Source organism: Pseudorca crassidens, chromosome 1 (assembly GCF_039906515.1).
Source record: "Pseudorca crassidens isolate mPseCra1 chromosome 1, mPseCra1.hap1, whole genome shotgun sequence".
NCBI lineage: Eukaryota > Metazoa > Chordata > Mammalia > Artiodactyla > Delphinidae > Pseudorca > Pseudorca crassidens.
The window spans coordinates 102827645-102835655 of record NC_090296.1 but is presented as its reverse complement, the minus strand read 5'-3'; positions in this window follow the sequence as shown (position 1 = coordinate 102835655).

The window sequence follows — 8011 nt, the reverse complement described above, 5'->3', positions numbered from 1 at the left end:
AAAGATGCCACAAAGAAAGAAAGCTACAGGCCAATATCACTGATGAACATAGATGCAAGAATCCTCAACAAAATACTGGCAAACAAAATCCAACAGCACATTAAACGGATCATACACCATGATCAAGTGGAGTTTATCCCAGGAATGCAAGGATTCTTTAATATACGCAAATCAATCAATGTGATACGCCATATTAACAAATTGGAGGAGAAAAACCACATGACTATCTCAATAGATAAAGAGAAAGCTTTTGACAAAATTCAACACCCATTTATGATAAAAACCCTCCAGAAAGTAGGCATAGAGGGAACTTTCCGCAACAAAACAAAGGTCATATATGACAAACCTACAGGCAATATCGTCCTCAATAGTGAAAAACTGAAAGCATTTCCACTAAGATCAGGAACAAGACAAGGTTGCCCACTCTCACCACTGTTATTCAACATAGCTTTGGAAGTTTTAGCCATAGCAATCAGAGTAGAAAAAGAAATAAAAGGAATCCAAATCAGAAAAGAAGAAGTAAAGCTGTCACTGTTTGCAGATGACATGATACTATACATAGAGAATCCTAAAGATGCTACCAGAAAACTACTAGAGCTAATCAATGAATTTGGTAAAGTAGCAGGATACAAAATTAATACACAGAAATCTCTGGCATTCCTATACACTAATGATGAAATATCTGAAAGTGAAATTAAGAAAACACTTCCGTTTACCATTGCAACAAAAAGAATAAAATATCGGGCTTCCCTGGTGGCGCAGTGGTTGAGAGTCCGCCTGCCAATGCAGGGGACACGGGTTCGTGCCCCGGTCCGGAGGATCCCACATGCCGCGGAGCAGCTGGGCCCGTGAGCCATGGCCGCTTAGCCTGCGTGTCCGGAGCCTGTGCTCCACAGTGGGAGAGGCCACAACAGTGAGAGGCCCACGTACCGCAAAAAAAAAAGAAAAAAATATCTAGGAATAAACCTACCTAAGGAGACAAAAGACCTGTATGCAGAAAATTATAATACACTGATGAAAGAAATTAAAGATGATATAAATAGTTTGAGAGATATACTATGTTCTTGGATTGGAAGAATCAACTATTGTGAAAATGACGATACTACCCAAAGCAATCAACAGATTCAATGCAATCCCTATCAAACTACCAATGGCATTTTTCACAGAACTAAAACAAAAAATCTCACAATTTGTATAGAAACACAAAAGACCCCGAATAGCCAAAGCAATCTTGAGAAAGAGAAACGGAGCTGCAGGAATCAGGCTCCCTGACTTCAGACTATACTACAAAGCTACAGTAATCAAGACAGTATGGTACTGGCACAAAAACAGAAATATAGATCAGTGGAACAGGATAGAAAGCTCAGAGATAAACCCAAGCACATATGGTCATATTATCTTCGATAAAGGAGGCAAGAATATACAGTGGAGAAAAGACAGCCTCTTCAATAAGTGGTGCAGGGAAAACTGGACAGCTGCATGTAAAATAATGAAATTACAACACTCCTTAACACCATACACAAAAATAAACTCAAAATGGATTAAAGACCTAAATATAAGGCCAAATACTATTAAACTCTTAGAGGAAAACATAGGCAGAACACTCCATGACATAAATCACAGGAAGATCCTTTTGAACCACCTCCTAGAGAAATGGAAATAAAAACAAAACAAAAAAAATGGGACCTAATGAAACTTAAAAGCTTTTGCACAGCAAAGGAAACCATAAACAAGACCAAAAGACAACCCTCAGAATGGGAGAAAATATTTGCAAATGAAGCAACTGAAAAAGGATTAATCACCAAAATTTACAAGCAGCTCATGCAGCTCAATATCAAAAAACCAAACAACCCAATCCAAAAATGGGCAGAAGACCTAAATAGACATTTCTCCAAAGAAGATATACAAATTGCCAACAAACACATGAAAGAATGCTCAACATCACTAATCATTAGAGAAATGCAAATCAAAACTACAATGAGGGGCTTCCCTGGTGGCGCAGTTGTTGAGAGTCCGCCTGCCGACGCAGGGGACGCGGGTTCGTGCCCCGGTCCGGGAGGATCCCACGTGCCGCGGAGCGGCTGGGCCCGTGAGCCATGGCCGCTGGGCCTGCGCGTCCGGAGCCTGTGCTCCGCAATGGGAGAGGCCACAGCAGTGAGAGGCCCGCGTACCGCAATTAAAAAAAAAAAAAAAAAAACTACAATGAGATATCATCTCACACCAGTCAGAATGGCCATCATCAAAAAATCTACAAACAATAAATTCTGGAGAGGGTGTAGAGAAAAGGGAACCCTCTTGCACTGTTGGTGGGAATGTAAATTGATACAGCCACTATGGAGAACAGTATGGAGGTTCCTTAAAAAACTAAAGATAGAACTACCATATGGCCCAGCAATCCCACTACTGGGCATATACTCTGAGAAAACCATAATTCAAAAAGAGTCACGTACCGCAATGTTCATTGCAGCTCTATTTACAATAGCCAGGACATGGAAGCAACCTAAGTGTCCATCAACAGGTGAATGGATAAAGAAGATGTGGCACATATATGCAATGGAATATTACTCGGCCATAAAAAGAAACAAAATTGAGTTATTTGTAGTTAGGTGGATGGACCTAGAATCTGTCATACAGAGTGAAGTAAGTCAGAAAGAGAAATCAAATACCGTATGCTAACACATATATATGGAATCTAAGAAAAAAAATGGGGGTAGAAACTATATTATATTCATCATTCACCCTGCCCAACCACCCTGCCTACTGTAATCCCAGCACAGAGACTTATACCAAGTATGTCATCAAAACTATATTTATAGAATGAATTCAAAGGCAGGATCCATTGGTTTTGTCAGATATTTTCAATATGTTAAATCCTAACTGTAATAAACTGTAGCACTCTGTTGGAAAGATGGTATACCTCTAAATTCACAAATATATGTAAATTTAAATGGTGTTTTGCTAAAGATACCAAGAAAAGTTTGCATAGAGAAGTGTGGTTATTTTGTTGGAAGCAGTTAGATGGTTAATTCTGTAGATAAAATTTACGACAAGATCTAGAATTTATGACATAGATCGTGAGTGAGTTCATTTGGCCCAGAGGAAGTAAGGTGTTAAAAATATACATATATAGAAAGTTATTGTCTCCTCAGTGTGTTTGATAAAGCAATATGTCCATGGATTTTTTAGTTTTTAAAATATTTTGCCTAATTAGGTAGAATGGTTCTGTGAAAAGTGCCCCAGGAACTCGGATCGGTGCACTGGGCTGACCTGGGCCCCAGGGCTCAGGCTCAGAACTGAACAACCCTCAGTGGAATTGGCCTGGGCTCATCGGGGCTCAGTCAGGCTGTGCAGCTAGAGAAGGGGGAGGAGGAGTCCCTCTCCCTTCTGCTGGCAGACAGAAAGCTAGTAATTGCAGAAGCATCTAATTTCCAAGGTCTCCAGGTATCTGCTCAAGGTTTTTATCAGTAACTGAGTCAGAAATACAAGCCACTTCCGGCAAAACTTTTAGCAAAGGGCTTCTAAACATTTCTCAATTGAATAGAGTGACTGGCTCAACGTAATTACCACTTTTGTAATTTTTTTCTCCTCCTTTCAATATTTTACTCATCTGCCTGCCCCACCCCGCAAGAAGGAAATCTTCTAGGAATTCTGTGAATTTAACCCCTAGGGTATTATGCAAAGTTACAGGATTAAGAATCAGACTCCCTGCTCTGTCACTGTCTCATTTTCATATTACCTCCTTGAGTCTCAGTCTTCTCACCCATAAAATGGGGGAGTTGGACTATATCAGCACTAAAATTATGTCCTGGTGCTTCAAGGTTTCTACTACATTTTGATTCATATTTCAGTGTTAGGTACGTAATTTAACATGTGTTGATATAGAATAAAATCTCCAAGATAAAGTGGTTAAAAAAAAAAAAGCACAGGGCCGAACAATGTTCTGATATGGAATTTTAAAAAGAGATACACATAAATATGCTTAGATCCATTAGGTATTTCTACAAGAATGCAGAGAATAGTAGTAATGGCAGTTTTCTCCCCATTTTAGGCATCATCTACTATTACTAATATTTATTACAAAAATTAAATATGTTCTTTCTTTTGAAAGCATTATTATATTATCAATTCACTATTTATAGCAACTATCAGAAAATAGGCAAAATCATGTAGTATTCATGCTAGTAAGTAGATACTTCCTGATCTTAGGAGTTTTTTATTGCATAAAACAGAAATATACCTTAAATTAAAAATAGTGACATTAATGGAAGATGCTGATTATTTCATATACTTGATAAAAAAAAGTTGAGGAACAGTCTTTGAATAAAGGAGAAAGCAGAAGGGTTCTGGTGTTCTTGGTTGAAAAAAAGAAAAGAAAAACAGACAAAAAACCAGTCTCTCCTGGGTTCCAGGTACTGCCATCTGTAGGAATGAGCAGTAATTAAGTTCTTGAATCAGTTGATTCAAGATTCAATATCCTGGAGTAAAAGTTTAATTGTCCTGACTAATCCCACAACCAAAAGTCTCCTTACTGAATCTTTAAGATTTAAAATCATAATTCTCAGGCTTGCATTTGGTCAAATAAACCAATCAATCAGCCACCCAATCAATTAAGAATTATTAGGTATGTGGATATTCATGTTAAAGACCCACTAAGGTTCCAGTTTTTTAACCTTTTATATCCCTGCACAATGTCATCTCTATTTCACAGGAACTTTCTTTTTGTATGTGCTGCCAAGGTCTAAATACTAAGCACTCCCTATCTCAAATGGAAACTTCATTATCTCCCTTTTCTTTCACAATTCCACAACTACCACAGCAGCTCTCGGAGAGGTCTTCTTCGGTCACTAAATACCTTCTCATTCACAGCCAGTTAGGCTGCACATATGATTTTCTACCTGACCTAGACGTGAACACAGCCCCTCCACTTCCAGTTTTCCAATACCAGATCATGCCTACTACCTGCTTTCCTTTGCTTGCTCTCAGGCTACAGAGCATCGCTAGGGAAAGTCATTGGACAACAGTGTACCTGGTCTGATCATGGTGGATAGATTGGAGATTGATAAGAATTGCCATTCTATTGATTTGGCTGAGGGCAATGGAATTGAAGAAAGGCAAAATTATCTGGTCAGCCTTGTGGTCATCCAGTTTCACAGGGAGCTATCATCACAATCTTGTATTAATGAGAAGGACTCTGATCGAACTTGTCTTGCTCTGGCTGGATTTCAAATTCTGGACACTTAATTAGAATGGAAATGATTTTCTCTTCAGAGATTATACTCTGAAATATTTCAAGTGACATCTGATGGATGTGCTTCTGATGTATTTCAATAGGCACCATGAAAAAATCTTGTAATGTAGAACAATATGTCTGGGCCCTTTTATTTACACTAGGAAGTTCTAATGTGTTACATCTGTTGAGGTCAAGGCAATCTTGAAATCTGAGTTGATCTGATGTCATGCAGTTTGCATTAGCTTTAGAGTTCCAAAATACAGACTAACGTCTATGTATCAACATAACTTATTTGAATTTTTATGAAGACTTTATCCCCTGCATTAGAGAATACTTTTTAACCAAACAATTTATTGCATCAACATTATGTTGTATTTATTTCAAACAGAATAAAACTTCAGATTGACTATATGATTTCACTGGCATCTTCCAAAGATACTCTTATTAGGACCCGTGTCCCACCATTCTAGCCTCATCCCTGCCATTCTGAAGCTTCTACTGCTTCTGAATTTCCCTTCTCTCTCTCCTAGAATCCCTCTTATACCATTATTTCCTCCCTTCATACCTGTATTATTCCAAAATGAGTTTCAGTTGCCTTCTCTTGTGCTGTTGATACTGGGATGCACTTAGGCTACAGCCACCATGCATCCTTGTCCCCCTAAATTCCCTGAAGACCCCTGACCAATCTGTTTCTGTGTTAGCTTCTATAACTATAAATTTCTTGCTTTGCCATTACTGACAATGAATTATCTACCCCTTGACACACTATATTGCCTGTGCTTAGCATGTAGGAAGTGTTTAATAGGAGTTAAATGAATGAATAAATAATTCAGACTTGTTAGTCTCAGCTATTTTCTGGTCCTCATCTGTCATTGCCTTTGGTTTCTTCTATCCCTAATTATTCTTCCTGCTACTATGTTAGGTTTCTGCTGCCCCAAACTACTCACGATAGGTCCTCATGTTCCACAAACACCAGCTGATAACATTAGTCCTTTCATCAGTGTACTTTCTGACTCTATTAGTCTTTTTTCTCTTCCATGACTGCCAATTCTTGGCCACAACTGATAACCCTATTGAGGCAGAAATTTGGCGGTAACTTCCTCCAACCTTTCTGTCTCCTATCTCTAGAAAAGTACACTTAATGGGATTAGGGTAAAGGAGTATTAAAGGATCATATAGGACAAGTAAAATGAGTTGTAAAAAGAGACCATTGGATTTACACATAGTAGATCACTCGTGATCTGAGCAAAACTTGTTCCAGAGAAATAATGCCATTGGTGCCCAGAAGAAGGCTGGAAGTGGAGAAAGTTAAGGTTGGGTGTTAAGACCACTCTTTCAAAGAGATTGGCTGTAAAAGGAAGAAGAGAAATAAGAGCACAACTAGAAGGGAAAACTAGGATGAAAGATTTTTAATAAAACAAAATTGAGAATTGTTATAAGCCATAAAGAAAGAACCAAAAGAGAGATATTGAAGATACTGATATAGTTTCTTCAAGATACTGAAAATACTAAAGACAGGGTAATGGCTAAGAGAGCATGATCTTGGAGGATATAGAAAGAGATGAAAGATAAAGTGCAAGTGAAGGTATTGACCCAAATCAAAAAGGTAATTTCTTTTATTGAGGCAAGTGGGAAGGAATAAGAATGAGTGTGGCTATGGGTAATTTTGTAGATAGAGGGACAGGAATCCTCAATTTTCACTTTAAAAAGGAGCGAAGGTCATATGTAGAGATAAATCAGTGACAGAAGAGAAGACTTGAGGGGCGGAGAGAGACATGGAATTACCAATTACTGTAAAATATTTTTTAATGAGAATATCCAAATGTTCTGGATGCAGTAAAATATACACTCTCAAGTTCCTGGCAGCATTATAAATTGGCAAAGTGTTTTTAGAAATCAACTTGGCCTCAAAAATATTTATATATTTGAATCTATTGACTTCATTTCTAAGAAAATAATTCAAAATATAGAGAGAAGTTTATGTACAAAAATGTTCACTGCAACATTATTCATTATGGGGGAAACACTGCAAACAACCTAATTATCCAATGATAGAGAAGTGGCTAAATAAATTATGATTAATCCAAGCAATAGAAATTTATGTAGACATTAGAATAATGCTTATCAAGAATTTTTAATGTCATGGAGAATTTCTTTTATAAAAAATAAACCCAATGCTTTTATTATGTTAACTAAATATGTCATAGGCTAAAATAGAAAGAAAATAAATAAAAATAATAGCAATGTATAGAATTATTCTTACATTCTTATGTAAACAAACCTTTCAGTATTTTCCAAATTTTCTACGAGGGTATATATTACTTTTGTCATCAGAAAGCACATACTAAATGTTAAAAAAAAAAATCTTTGGTAAATTATGAAGACTAGTGTTGGAAAGGAGAAAAAAGAAATATTTGAAATATTTGTGAAAATGAAGGGAAATTGGAGGGAATGAAGTACAGATTCCTGGAACTCAGTTAATTAACAATATAGAACAGTTTTTGAGTCAGCATTGCAAAAGTACAAAATAAAATTTGCAGACTTGGGCCTCAGATATGTTGAACTTTTTAAAATTGGGTGATTTTTTTATATATATCTACATGTCTTTAATCAGTTGACTTTTCTGTGTCTTAAACACGTCTTTCCTCTTCTCTGATTTTCTGCATTTAATCTGTGAACTAGAAAAATCATATCTATAATTAACAGAATTCTATCTGAAGTTGGAATAAGTAGTCAATGGGTGATATTTAAAAACACAGAGCCTTTGACCTCTATTTTTGC